This window comes from Periplaneta americana, chromosome 11 (genome assembly GCF_040183065.1).
Source record: "Periplaneta americana isolate PAMFEO1 chromosome 11, P.americana_PAMFEO1_priV1, whole genome shotgun sequence".
Lineage (NCBI taxonomy): Eukaryota > Metazoa > Arthropoda > Insecta > Blattodea > Blattidae > Periplaneta > Periplaneta americana.
The window spans coordinates 104782339-104798340 of record NC_091127.1 but is presented as its reverse complement, the minus strand read 5'-3'; the positions used below and the strand labels follow the sequence as shown (position 1 = coordinate 104798340).

General features: G+C 37.1%; 1 protein-coding gene and 1 non-coding gene across 5 annotated transcripts in view; both read right to left on the bottom strand.

The window, feature by feature from the left end:
* The window catches only part of LOC138709219 (protein Fe65 homolog), a 736863-nt gene that overhangs the window by 142835 nt on the left and 578026 nt on the right, over nucleotides 1-16002 (bottom strand). The gene's annotated exons all lie outside the window — the stretch shown is intronic.
* TRNAT-CGU (transfer RNA threonine (anticodon CGU)) lies at nucleotides 10646-10718 on the bottom strand. Its single transcript has one exon. It is a non-coding gene; the product is annotated as a tRNA-Thr (tRNA).

The following is a 16002-nucleotide window of genomic DNA, read 5'->3' as shown; positions in this document are numbered from 1 at the left end:
AAGTCATACAGATTCGAAAGACGCCTCAGAGATGAAAATGTTGTTGTTTAGTCAACTGTCGAAGACAGGCCTGAACCCCACAAGTGACACCAAGAAGGCAATCTTATGAGGCAACTAGGTCAGGAGATAATGGTGTAGGGTGGCCAGTTCCTTTCCCCTTCCATTGCATACGCCACTGACTAGCTACATATTACACAAGTCAGACTGCAGATGCATACAAACAATTGTTCTTCCTCTGACACATATCGTCAAGTGAGATGTACTGGCTGAAAATCACTAAACAACAAGAATTTTGATCCGACTTAAAACAATGCGTCCCTTAAGGTTTGATGTGCGCTGAATCCGAAAATGCATCGCTTTTCTTCATATCACGTAAGACGTTTTTAAGATATACTATGATTTCACTTTTCGATAAGCGTTCCCCCAGAAACATTTGGCGGGGATTGGGGGTATAAACCAAAACAAAAGCTAATGCATTTTATGAGTTTATGACTTATTTTCGGTTTATTATGGTTGTTGGCATGTTATTTTGTACTTCTAATAAATAAACAGATATTGTATTAAGTAAGTTTCATAACAGTTCAAAGTGAGGTCTATGCAATGAAAAAAACAAGGGTGTGGTTTCCAGTATTTAAAGAAAACGTTTACCAGTTTGAGTGAAGACAAATTAAAAGAGAGCATTTTCATTGGTCCACAAATTCACAAAGTTATGGCTGACTCTTTGTTTGAGGAAAACTTGCCGTTACAGAAAGAATGGCATGGCGCGCTTTCAGAGACGTTTGCTCAAATTTTCTTGGAAATTGTAGGGCAGAAAACTACATAGAACTTGTTGTGGAACCATGATAAGTACATATGACAAAATGGAGTGTAATATTCTCTCAAAATACACTTTTTACATTCTCATTTGGATTTCTTTCCTCCTAACTTTGGAGCGGTAAGTGGGGAGCATGGGGAAAGATTACATCAAGAAATATCTGAAATGGAAACGCGATATAAAAGATCATAATCCACCATGCTTGCAGACTATTGTTCGTTCCTTGTAAAATACAGTCCCGGGTCTAGTTATAAACAGAAGTCATCCAGAAAATTATTTTAAATGTAAATTCAAATTCCGAGATTTTTCTCATTATACGCATGAAATATTTTCATCGTTGTTGTGTTTTAAACTATGCAACATCATTTTTGTATCCAGTACACGTTTTTTAAGTATTATGAGGAATTTTGAATCACTAGTCTGTTTTTATTTTATCAGTAGCAGTGAAAAATTAAAAAAAGTTTTGTCATAAAAAATGCAATTCATTTTCCTCGGAAAATGGTACGTGATGGGGCAATTTGGATTTTAAATTCAGATTTAGGGCACACACATTAGTACTGTTCACCTATTTTTATTTCGGAGCAAGGCAAAAAGTAAACATTTGTTGTTCAGCGTAACAGATGTACATATCAGCCAGAACATCAATCAGAGGATATGAAAAAGTGTGCTTTAGTATTTATTAACATGAGTCCATTGGCACTCATGTATCTCAGTACTCTGGGTTTGTGCTAAACTACGTTAACACGAAAGTACATGGACTCGAGATTTCTTACAGTCTGTAATAAAACTCCGTTTTTATATCGGTCTGTTTAAAAGATAGGATCTGAGATTTGTGAGAAGGAAAGGCGGCGATAACATTAGTTAAAATGTCGTTCCCCGGAATTCGATCTACAGACTGCTTTTAAAGCTGGGCAGGCGGGTTGTTGGGTTCATCAATTTAAGGTGCTATCCCAGCCTGCCTACAGCAGCTGAGGAAAAATCAATACAGCCAAGCTACGGGCACAACAGCGGACATGAAGACTTCAGAACCACCTGGTTAACAAACAACCTGTTCTTCCTCAATTCCTTCGCCATTGTGTCTTCTCTGTCATCCAATTATTGTCGCATCTGTCTTCCAATTATTAAACGTCATGTTTCTTCTTCTCTCTATTTCACTGACTAAAAAGTCACATCGCTCACTTGCTTCCACCCACTTAAACGCCACTGTCTATCTCTCAATCTTTTTAATTTCTCACAGTTGATAGTTATCTCTTCCACTGTTTGTTCTTATGTGTTCCGTTAGCTTTTGTTTTTCTGTGCATTATTTTTTTCTTTCTAACTTGTTTCGATGTTTTTTTTTGTATTATTTAAATTATACTCTTTCTCCCTTTAGTCTTTTCTCTTTATTTTCTTATTTCGCTTTTTTTAATTACACTCTTTCTCAATCGCTTTGCTTTTTTCCCATCTTCATTGGGCCCCATCTTTATTTACTTAGTAGTGAAATGAAAATAAGGTATGATTCTTTATTCATATTTTTTGTACCAAGTAAATCTGCTGTTCTGAATTATTTAATTCTTCATTCTTGTCTTCCTTGTCTCCCCTTTTCTCAACATTCACTTGTCTCTTTTTAATTTCTTCCCTTGACGTTTCTCTTCACTTCACCCTTCTTCCTTTTTCTTTTCCTTTTCTTCCATTCACTTCTTTTTTTTTCTCCCTTCTCCTGCTGCTTAACCGTCCTTCCTTAATTTCTTTCGCCATTTATTTTTTTCTCATTAAGTTCCTTTTCTCTCTCTTTTCTGTCCCATTTTTTACCCTTCAGTGCCTTTCCTCCTTTCGGACTAGCAGTGTAATCTAAGGTTTGTCGGGGCTACGCTCGGGCGTGGTTCAAATCCTGCTTGGGTTGATTACGATTGACTAGTTGAGCTTTCTCGAGATATTTTTCAACTATAGGTCAAATTTAAAAAAATTCCATGGCGAATCCTCAGACCCATCTCGTTAAAATAAATTACCGTTTTCAGTAACTTCATCTATGCTATACAGTCACAGTCTAGTATATACAGTCACGAAGCTTGAGTTGTTGATGGTACTAGGAACAATAGACTGTGCCGGTACTATTTCGCATTGACTCTAATGAGGTGATAGTAGCGATCCTAGTGGTTAGCAACTATCTATGGATGCATATTACCTACGTATTGAGCTTCGTGACTGTATATACTAGACTGTGATGTAGTCGTATAGTTGATACAAAGTAGTTAAATCACCGATTAAAATGTACTGGCCTACTTTTTTATTTTCTTTCTCGCCATTTTATTTTGTTCCTCCTTTCCTTTGATTCATTATTTCCCTCTCTTTTTTCCCTTTTCCACTTCATTTTCCTTCATTACTTTTCCATCCCTATTTTTTTCCTCCATTTCTTTTTCACTTCTTCTACCTTCCCCCTATTCTTCCTTTAACACATTTTCTTCTTCATTTCTGTTCACTTCTGTTTCTTTTATTTCAGCTTGGCCTCTCTTTTGCATCATGTCTTCTCCTTTCTATATTTGGTTTTTCTGCGCTTCTACGTTTATTTCAGTCTGTATTACCTGTTTTTCTCTTTTATTTTTATTCATTACGTTACAGGACATATTCAAGTAGAATGCCTGCCCATCCATGGATCTGTTTACATGCTTGCTTGTCTACCTATCTTGCCTGCTTATGTAGCCATCCATTCATTCATCCATCCATGTCCATCTATGTATCTATCTATATCTGTATCTGAGTATTATTTCAATTTCCTTGATTTTTATAGCTGTACAGGTGTGTTTCGATTCTAGTGTACGACTGTCTGTATTACTCCGTACTTAAACAGGCTAATCTTGACGGAAATAGTGACTAAAGAAGCCTAAGTAAGTCAACTCCGGGACGAGGATAGCAGGGCTCCGCTTTCGAAGTAAAGATCTCGGCATTATTTTCTTATTACACAGAAATTTCGAAGCTAATCGACGATGAGGTAGAAATAACTGATGCGGACTGCCAAGTAGAAGAAATTTTGCCAATTTAATTTAAATGTCAAAATCGTGATTACTATCGTAAGTATTATTATTATTAATAAAAGATGTTTCGAGAACAACACCAAAAGGACGGAGAAGCTCCAAATTATAGTTCCCAGAACAGCAAGCTTGCACTGAATCTGTATGTAAACTTGGAATTTGTTGGTAATCGAACCCTGTCTCCTCGCCGCAGTCGTCAAGCGTAACTGACTGAGCACATCTAACCTAGCAACTACACCACTGCACTGCAGCTGCCAACCGGCACGCCCACAAATGAATGTTTTTTGAGTTGCCTCCGAAAAGAAAATAAACCTTACAGAAGGCTGATTTATTAATTCTAGTAATAGGATTATATCACAGTCTAGAATTTACAGTTACGAAGCTCAATACGCAGTAAATATGCAGCCATAGATAGCTGCTAACCACTAGGATCGCTACTATCGCCTCATTACAGACAATGCGAAATAGTACCGGCACAGTCTCTTGTTCCTAGCACCCTCACAACTCAAGCTTCGCGACTGTATATACAAGACTGTGATTATATCATGAATGAAATCAAGGATCATTAGAATTGGCATCATATGGGAGTAGTTAAATATAACATTTGGGTTGCATTAAAAAGTATTGATTATTCAATCTATCTTGAATAAGAAGCAAATAACTGTATTAATCTCATCTCTGCTCTGCTACTATTTGTTGTTCACATTTCAGACCCATATACCTGTGCTAACACTGGAATAACCATAATTTTGTAACATTTTGTAGTAACTGTTTCAAGACGTACTTTTTTAATAATGTTCCTTTAAGATTATCTATTCAAATTAATTGTTTAAATTTATTTAATCTATTTTTTGCATCATTAATTTGTGTAGGTTATATAATTCATCCTCAAAAGGTACAACTAGACACTAGTTACATTTTTTTCCTTGTATTTAGATTTTTGTTGTTACATGTTATGTGTCTATGAAGTCCGTTACTTTTGTTTTATCAATAGAGACTTTAAAGATTGTACACCGTTTATTTTAATTAGAATTGTAGTATATAACTACATACATACAATGAATTGCTCTAAATAAATGTTTAAGGATTCCTTGTTTTATTACTTACTTACAAATGGCTTTTAAAGAACCTGGAAGTTCATTGCCGCCCTTAGATAAGCCCGCCATTGGTCCCTATCTTGTGCAACATGAATCCAGTCTCTATCATCATTTCCCACCTTTCTCAAATCCATTTTAATATTATCCTCCCATCTACATCTCGGCCTCCCCAAAGGTCTTTTTCCCTCTGGTCTCCCAACTAACACTCTTTATGCATTTCTGGGTTCACCCATACGTTCTACATGCCCTGCCCATCACAAACGTCTGGATTTAATGTTCCTAATTATATATGTCAGGTGAAGAATACAAAACGTGCAGTTCTGCGTTGTGTAACTTTCTTCATTCTCCTGTAACTTCATCCCTCTTAGCCCCAAATATTTTACTAAGAACCTTTTTCTCAAACACCCTTAATCTCTATTCCCTCTCTCAAAATGAGAGTCCAAGTTTCACAATCATACAGAACAACCGGTAATATAACTGTTTTATAAATTCTAACTTTCAGATTTTTTGACAGCAGACAAGACGACAACCGAATAATAACAGACATTTCCCATATTTATTCTGCGTTTAATTTTCTCCCGAGTGTCATTTATATTTGTTACCGTTCTTCAAAAATATCTGAATTCTTCCACCTCTTCGAAGGATAAATCTCCAGTTTTTATATTTCGATTTCGTGCAGTATTCTGATCACGAGACATAATCATATACTTTGTCTTTTCTTGCTTTACTTCTTTGTTTTATTACGATATTTTATAAAAGTTTTGTATTCACAGTATTAAAAGCCTACCTATATTTTGTCTTTATATTCCTCTATTTTCATACTATTCTGTATTTTTACATTTCTTCTGGTCATCCTTTCTCTTTTCTATTTCTCCTTATATTTTTCCCCTTTTCCAGTGTCTCACGTGTATGTTACACGCGCAGTCCATTTAGAACATGGTTTAGTTGTTCTACCAGAATGCCAACTCATCATTATGTAAGTTCCTTCAACACATAACCACTTGCAAGCCTGTCGATCTACGATCTTCTTCCAAGTCACATCCCCATAGAAAGCATCTGGCTTCACTTTTATCCGCCAATATCTGTAGATCCCATCTTCCACGAGATGAGTAACCGCAAGGCGGTCGGCGTTGTCAGGGGAACGCATGAACAAATGAATAGTGCGGCGGGCGCGATCTTCATGTGTTACATACGAGTCGGGCGGGTGGACTGCCTGTCGGGCTGCAAGGTGGCCGCAGATCAATACTACGACCCCTCCGACCCCTGCACGTCGCGACGGAACGGAGAGAGATGCCAGACGGGACAACTACTTCTACATTCCACGCGTTCTTTTCGCCCCTAAAATAAAGGCGGGGAGGAAAAAACTCAACAACTCTGAAACATTCGCCATCAATTTGCAAAACAGATTCAACAGAGGGTGTAAGAAAGAATGAAGCTCCATCTGCATTTATATTGAAACTAGAACAATCATGTTACAAGACTTATTAAACGGGGCTCGACATCGCTCCCGGATATTGCCTGCATCACAGTTTTATGAAGACCGCAGTACACCCAGACACGGCGACATTTTACTTGTTTTTCGAGAAGGTTCCATATAACCTAATCCTCTATCTCCAGATCAATTGTGCATTAACAACGCAAACATGACCTGTACAGCACAAGATGAAGACAGTCACCTCTCTTATAGAGAAATGATAGGCGGATTTAATATCGATAAACATAAAATCATATGTGTAAGCCAATTGTCTCTATATTGTACTAACTTCTTTACACAATCATATTATTGGAGCAACAGTAGCAAATATAAATGACACTCGGAAAGAAATTAAACGCAGAATAAATATGGGAAATGACTGTTATTCGGTTCAGAAGCTTTTGTCATCTAGTCTGCAGTCAAAAAATCTGACAGAATTTATAAAACAGTTATATTACCGGTTGTTCTGTATGGTTGTGAAACTTGAACTCTCATTTTGAGAGAGGAACAGACATTAAGGGTGTTTGGAAATTAGATTCTTAGGAAAATATTTGGGGCTAAGAGGGATAAAGTTACAGGAGAATGGAGAAAGTTACACAACGCAGAACTGCACGCATTGTATTCTTCACCTGACATCATTAGGAACATTAAATCCAGACGTTTGAGATGGGCAAGGCATGTAGCACGTATGGGCAAATCCGGAAATGCATAAAGAGTGTTAGTTGGGAAAAAGACCTTTGGGGAGGCCGAGATGTAGATGGGAGGATAATATAAAAATGGATTTGAGAAAGGTGGAATATGATGATAGAGACTGGATTAATTTTGCACAGGATAGGGATCGATGGCGGGCTTATGTGAGGGCGGCAATGAACCTGCGGGTTCCTTAAAAGCTATTTGTAAGTAAATGAATATTCATTAATCTCAATAGCTTTGTTGCAAAGAAGCAAATAGTTTCATACTAAAACATTAATAATTTAATAAGAAAACAAGCAGACCTCATTTGTAAGATAAGTTAAACAAACACAAAAACCTTTTGTCTCAGTTATTTTCTGTACATCTTTCTGAAAACTAAACAATGTCTGGCTGAATGTTAGACATGGCAATTCTCAACTGTGTTTTAAGATTTTCGTCCAAAAGACGAGACCTGCTTTTATGTCTCATAAGCGTAACTTTTGAAAATAAATGTTCACATACATAAGTCGAAGAGAAAGGCGCTAATATCTTAGCAGGAGAAGTTTTAAGGAAGGGATACTTTGTTTTACATATTATTTTAAATATCTCAGCCCCTGCATGTTGTTTTGAAATTTACATCCATTTGGAAATCAATGACTTAGTTTGTAATTCAATTCTCACATATTTCACTTTAAGGGAATAGATCTAAAAGAATAGCAATATTCATGCACGTACAATAGAATAACACTTACTGATAAATTATTATATTATTTGTGTTCTTATACCTGTTACGCCCGTATAATCGGCGTGACAATTATTGTAATGCCTTTTGATGTACCTTCTATATACTTCTAATTGAACCATTGAGCAAAGCAAACATAACATTACAAGTGTTCAGATCTCGTCGTATGTTTATTAGACATCATTTTCTTGTTTTGATGCATACTATCACCTTCTTAAATATTGGATACTTTTTTAAACAACCTGTATTTAGCCCGGCACAATATCGGATTCAATAAATAATCTCAATTATTATATTACCTTTCGTAATAAAATAATGACGAAACTATGACATAGTTCTGAAACAGTGATATTTTTATACACGGCGTATATAGTGATTATTAGTCAGGAATTTATACACGACTTATAAAAGAATTATTCACTGTTTAAGTAAGTATAAACGTCTGTGTAAGATCTTTTCTTAGTAAGACCGATAGAGGAAAAACAGTCTAGAATGACCTTGGGAAAGATGAAGACAGTTAATGATAGGGAAGAGATATTTTTGTCACCGGTGTAGCTCAGGCGGTAGAGCGACTAACTAGTAATCCGAGGCTGCAATCGGGCTTGGGATTAATCCCGCTTGGATTGATTATCTGATTGGATTCTTCCGACATTTTCCCAAACTGTAAGACGAATGTCATGTAATCCCATGGCAAGTAGGGGAGACTGTTGTACCTTTAAAAACTTTACACGTTTTATTTTAATTTTTTAATTTTGGGAAATGAAATTTTAAATGAAAAAAATACTGAAGTAATTATTGAAGATTCCTTTACAACTTCCTGCATATATTTTTCTGTTTTACAGATATATTAAGGATGGAAAAAAGAAAATGAAGGGATATTTAATATGTTCAAAGGTACAACAGGTTCATGCACCTTCGAACATATCCTCTTGTAAGTTGGAACATATCGTCGTTGTTCCTGCAATAACTCCTATGTGCAAAATATGACATTTTTCAGTAGGAAGAAAAAACACATTTATTCGTCCTATGACTGCTGTACATAGGAGACTGTGAAGTCTCACATTTTCGAAACAAAGAAATTTAATTACATATAGGAGATTCTATTATTTGCTGTATGACTATTTAAGTTATTTAATAGAGGAAAAATCTGAAAATCGATAAATATGTCACATAGGAGTTATTGCAGGAACAACGACGATATGGAATATAGGTGGGAATATAGCTGTAAGAACTGACAATCATATTTAAAATGTATTTGCCATCATAAAGAAGAGAAGGCTTCTCTGATTGAGATTTTATTTCCTGGAGGAGCAATAACTGCTTCAACAGCTTTCTTCAAAGCATCCGGATCTATTGGGGGGCCTCTTAACTCCAGACTTACTTCGTGGCATGATCTTAAAATAAAAGAAAAACAAAAACCGATAGTATCGTGTACCTTGGAACATGTTCCATGGTACAAGATGTTTCTTGTTCAAAGGTATAAGAGGGTGCACGTTTAAACAGATATGGTTCCCAAAACTAGAGATTCGAATAAATCATGGAAATTAAAATGCATCATTACTCACCAGATGATAGGGAACATACTGCACTTGATAGATAGTAACAAATACAATCTGGTTTTGTGTTAGAAAACATATATCAATGAACGAAATATTAAGTTTTGGTACTAAAAAGAATTATTTTGTCCACAGAACTCACACTTCGCAATAAATCAAACCGAAACTACGACCAGAGCTATTTAGCGGCTTTCTCTACAATCTACTTCAGTTTGAGTCCTCTAGGTATTAGCAAAAAATAAAAAATGTTCAGGGGCACACAATGCTAAAGGTACAACAGTCTTCCCTCTCAGCCTCATCTCGCCAAATATCACCTCGCTAAATAACCTCGTAGTTGATACAGCATCATTACATAACTGATCAAACAAGTTTTCATTGTCGAAGCCACAAAGTGAAGTAGGAAAAAATAACATGAAAAAATGTGTGCCGCTTTTGTGCCAGACTCCGTTGTGCTCAAAGGATTTACATGTTGAGACAATACAATACCCGCTGCTTGTAGATGTCAGAATTAAGGTCGTCGGAAGCCCGAGGCATAGTTCGTACGGCCTCGCCCTCTCGCACAGCAGTACTTAGATCGAATTTTCTCCCCTCCTATCACTCATTAATTACTTCAAAGGAATCAGGATACAGTAAAGGTTAGACTCTGAACTTCCTACCACTGTTTTAGGCACACTGGAGTTATAATCGTGTGCCTGTACGCATGGACAAGCTTCGAAACACCGAAGTCAATATTGAAGGTTCGTGAAAACGAAATCAACGTCCATCAACCGGTCAGCTGGAAAAACAGTTTCACCTGCTACCTGTCGTCAGCGGTCGAGTGGGTATTATTACAGCCGAGCCACATAGGAACAAGCCCGCTCGAAAACCATGTCCGCGTATTATAATAGCGGTAAATATTCTTACAAAAGAAACATGGTACTCCGTTAGCATGGACTTTCCACTCCAGACACCCGCGATTATTATAGTGGTGTTAGTGGTGGACTGAGACGGTGATGAGGCATGTTTTCTCGGCATATTCCCTTTTCTACTGTCAACATTCCACCATTTCTGATTTCGCCACCACCCATAAAATGAAACACGCGGACACAGTCGTATGTGCTTCTTGACCTGATTATCGACGGTAGATGCAACAGTCTTGGGTTTGATTCATTGGGCCTAGGGATGTCACACGCAAACAAAAGGAAACTATGAACACTTATTATGAATTTACTAAAGATATTATTAATTGGTCCAACAGAATAATATGTTATAGTGACAATTAATATTTGAGGAGAAAAATTCGCTCCGGCACCGGGGATCGAACCCGGGTCCTTGGTCCTACGAACCAAGCGCTCTGACCACTGAGCTACGCCGAATTCAATCCACAGCACCGGATCGAACTCTCCTCCTACAGTCAACGTATATGCCCAACTTGGAGTCTGGCCACAAAAGGGAAATAACACTGTAGGAGGAGAGTTCGATCAGGTGCTCTGGACTGAATTCGGCGTAGGTCAGTTGTCAGAGCGCTTGGTACGTAGAACCAAGTACCCGGGTTCGATCCCCGGCGCCGGAGCGAATTTTTCTCCTTAAATATTAATAATTGTCACTATAACAAATATTATTCTGTTGGACCAATTAATAACATCTTTAGTAAATACGTCTAGCTAGCAGTGCATAATTCTGTTCAGATTACTGTGCACTTTACTGCGGAATCCCGGCCATTAGTCACTCAGCTGAGTGCGCTCCTTGTATAATGGCAGTTGAATTGAAATATAAACGACAACGTATATGCCCAACTTGGAGCCAGTCCACAAAAGGGAAATAACACTATAGGAGGAGAGCTCGATCTGGTGCTGTGAATTGAGTTCGGCGTAGCTCAGTGGTCAGAGCGCTTGGTACGTAGAATCAAGGACCCGAGTTCGATCCCCGGCGCCGGAGCGAATTTTTTTCCTCAAATATTACTTGTTATGGAGTTTCCCAACCAAACCCATTCGATAAAGTAGCAAAGAAAAGGTATGAGATAAAATTTCTATCACTAAAATTGACAGGTAGAGATGAAGGAAGTACCTGGATCAAGTAAAGATATTGGAGCTTACGATCTACTACACATCTGAAAATGTCTACTGATGTCAATAGGTTCAAATATGTTGACTGTCATTACTGATCAGACAAAGTATAATTTCGAAACGTTTCCTATTCATAATGAAACTTGCAGTTTTGAAGTATATTTTAATATTTTGTAGGGGCGGCTAAGTCTTTAACTACGAACCACGACTGTTCGAGAAATATTGTACCTCAAATTTTATAATTATATTTTTTTTTTCTCTCGGAAATCTGTCATAGTGCGTTCCATATGCGTGAGCTGGACATTTATTTCCATATTCATTCGGTTTGGGTTATCGTCATCGTCATCGTCATCGTCATCGTCATCGTCATCGTCATCGTCATCGTCATCGTCATCGTCAACTGCTTCGAAGTGTTGGGCAGTTTGGGCCTGTTAAGGGTTGTGATTCACCACTAGACGTTCACTAACGACAGTACTTCTTCGGACTATGACTATTGTGTTGCATTCTTACGCTTAAAGATAATACAGGGACAAAAACACATACAGAGTTCCTAAAGAAGAAAGATATGTGACGAGATCTATGAATTCATTGCTGAAACCCTGCTACTAGAGCTATGGTGGAACGTTTTGGGTGCTATGCATACATTTCGCTAGCCCGCGCTACGAGCGTGCTAAACTAGCCCCGGCTATCGACTGATTACTTGTACAGGATTCATATCATATCATATTGCTAACACTGGTTTACGAAAAACGTTAGTTCGCTGATCATCCACCGGAAGCCCGTGCTAAGAATATCTATGAATATGGCCCTTTGTTTTTATACATGAATACTGAATTTATTTCGTACATGTTCATAGATTTATCTTAGTCAACTTCTTCTAGTGATTTCATATTTCTATGGTGCGCGGTAAAAGTACGTAAGTCAGGAATTGATAATTTTGAGTTATGACTTTCATGTGAATACAAAAAATGTTTTTTTTTTTTTTTTCATATTATAAAGGACATATATCCATAATGACGTAGAGTGTGAGATTTCCAACTCATCATAATAATAATGGTCGTCATTTCAAACGTTGCTTTTGCTCAACTTAAAACTCACAATTTATGACTAATGCTTTTTTTTAAGCAATTTTTTACTTATGCCCTTTTACCGTGCACTATAGATTTATTCTTGAGAACTTCAATTATCGAAATTACTTTCTTGAGAATTGATTAATTAAATGTAAAAGTGGGCCCATATTTTCGTAAAAATCTGTCATATTGCACCATACAGAACACTTTCTGTAGGCTTATTCTTAGTGTAAAGAAGACGTAAAACGTAGAACTACACGATGAAAGTGAAACCATAAATAAACCTTACGCAGTATTACCTATAAGATAGGCTATAGAAAGTCTTTGTGTAGTCACAGTTCGTCTGTTTTTAAGTTGGTGCAACTTCTTAAAATAAATGCTAACATATTATGAAGATAGCGAAAGTTGCCATGTGAACGATTTTAGATGCACCGTCAGTGGATGATTCAGCAGTGCCGTTCCCTCTATTTTAATGAACAAGAAGTTCTTCACTTTCACATGCTTCGACGGTGATTCGCTTCCCAGTTTTATGTAAACGAGTGGGAGTTTTGTCCTCGGCTCCTCTGGGACAAACCCTTACCTTCGCTGTGTTTTAATACTGGTAATGCATCACTGGTGTAGAGACATGTTTGCTACATGCCGTAGTCGATTAGCGTCTGTTTGTCCTTCAAATTAAGTGTCTTCAATAAAATTTTCATGAAGAGAAATTGTGTTATGTAAGGAATTTGATAATTCTCTGGCAAGAAAATATAAAACTGGATATAATAATGCTACACTGCTCAAAATAATTAGAGGAACACTTGTAATAACTTGAATAAGTTAGTGTTTTTCGAAGCTGTGATGCTGAAAATTGGACACTATGTAAATTGGAACATTAATTTAATCTAGGGATACAAATTTTAAAGATTCATGGCCTAAATACAGAGTAATTACCTGAAATAACAAATATGGAGAAATCTTTGATTACGGAAGGCACTGACAACTTCTAATTGGTAAGCTTTCTGACGTTGCTATAGTGACGAATGCTGATTATTGCCTTGTTTATTAAAGTCTCTGATAAAATGAGACATTTAAATGAGTTTGAAATGTATCATGCTCTACTTCTTTTACGACAAGGTCAATTACTGAGACAAGTGGCTAGAGAGCTTGAGGTTTCGCCTTCCGTGGTGTCCAGGTTACGCAACAGACACAGAGAGACAGGTCAGTATTGTAGAAGACCTGGCCAGGGCAGTAAATGTAAAACAAGTCCCCAGGACGACAGATACATTGTCCTATCTGCTCTTCGACAGCGTAGAAAAACTGCAAGAGACCTGTAGAATGACCTGTATAATATACATGGCTTCCGGAATCCGGGTTTCAGACCAAACGGTAAAGAACAGATTAAGGAAAGAGAATATTCGTCCAAAAAGGCCTGTTAAAAATAGCGTTTGACAAATGAGCATAAGGCAGCAAGACTTATGTTTGCTGAAAACCATGCGGATTGGAACCTGAACCAGTGGCAGTCTGTGCTCTTCTCGGACGAATCCAGGTATCGTCTTACACGTTGCGATAGTCTTTTAAGGGTGTGGGACGACCAGGGAAAAGATTTTCTGTAGGAGCTGTACAGTAAATTAATAGATTTGGTGGAGTTCCATAATGGTGTGGGTCGAAATTATGCACAACAATCGTACTGATCTCGTAATTATTCCCCAGCGACTAAATACTGTCCGGTACATCGAGGACGTTCTAGAAGAACATCTAGTACCTGCTGCCATTGAAGTAGGCCCTGGATTTCTCTTTGTGCAGGATAATGCCAGGGCACATTCTGCTGCTGTCACCAGGGATTTGCTAAGGGAGAATGAAATTGAGGTAATGGAGTGGTCAGCGATCAGCCCAGATCTCAACCCTATTGAACACTTGTGGGCTCTTCTGGATAGGAAAGTCAGGAACAGACATCAAGCTCCACAAACCCTGCAGGAACTTGGAGATGCTCTAAAGGAGGAATGGGAAAATATCCCTCAAGAGAAAATACAGAATTTCATAGGGAGCATGCCACGAAGGTGCCAAGCTGTCATCGAATGTCGTGAAGGCCATACACGACACTAGGCCTTTATAACGGGTGTTTAAGTTTGATAAGTAAGGACAAGATTCAATTTCTTATATAGTGCAATGTTTTAAAAAGTTGTTTGTTGACTTTCATTTGCTTTCATTGACATGGAGATAAATGTGGCCACAAATAACCATAAATAATATACATTATTAATTTCATGTCTGTACCTTTATCCAATAGAAAAATATTTAAATAAATCATAGTGTTCCTCTAATTGTTTTGAGCAGTGTATTTAGTGGTGATCGTGGTATTATTTAACGATACTTTCAACTGCAAAGATTATTCAACGTCAAATTTAAACGTGGACGAAAAACAACCGACAAACTTGCCTAAAGCCCTATATTAGTGATACTGTTCCTTTACATGCCATAAACCGACAAAACAGCGTCCTAGCTTTTCTTACTCCCTGAAGCAATGCTAAGGATTTTATCACCCTCGGTTAGATTTTAATCTGGGATCCAGCAGCCAGAATTCTGAACCCTGTACTACCAATTTTGTTTACTACATAGATTCAGAAATATGAAGTTTTACTTATCTACGATCAAAATCTAAAATTAAAATTAAAAAATTGTTACAGCGATATTATATATGTATAGGGTAATAAAAGTAGAAAGAAATTCGTTCCATTCATGCTTCAAAACCTGTTGAAATACATGGATTGCTCATAGACGGTGGGGTTGTGATTACAACTAATTTACTGGAAAACAAAGCACTGAAAGAAATAATGAATTACTGGGTTTTTACGTCTCGATGCCCCACAAAACATGGAAAGGATTAATTTAAATCAGTTGGCTTGGACTTCCTCAAATAATGAACTGAAATTCGGTTTACTATTAAATTTGTTATAGTTTTTATACTACATTAATACACCATTAGTCAGCTTATATTCGCATGTATACTAATAATAATAATAATAATAATAATAATAATAATAATAATACTAATAATAATAATAATAATTCAATATATCGGTATTTAGAGTCGTATCTGAATTGCATATGAAGTCTGTCTTGTCCATTATCAACAAATTTGTGAAGTGTTATCCTATTTTGGCTTCCATGATTAGCAATAATTTATATATTCTATTGTTTCATCAGCAGTTTTAGTAGTATTGTACTTTTGTGTTTTAAATGATAAATAAATTGTGATGTATGTTGTATTACAATATTAAAATCGCTGCCACGTTTTATTCACTCGGGTAGCTCAGTTGACAGAGCAACTGGCAATAGACTGTCAGGTCCGGGTTTAATACTTATTTACTGGCTTTTAAGGAACCCGTAGGTTCATTGCCGCCCTCACGTAAGCCCGCCATTGGTCCCTAACATGAGCAAGATTAATCCAGTCTCTATCATCATATCCCACCTCCCTCAGATCCATTTTAATATTATCTTCCCTTTCTACGTCTCGGCTTCCCTAAAGGTCTTTTTCCCTCCGG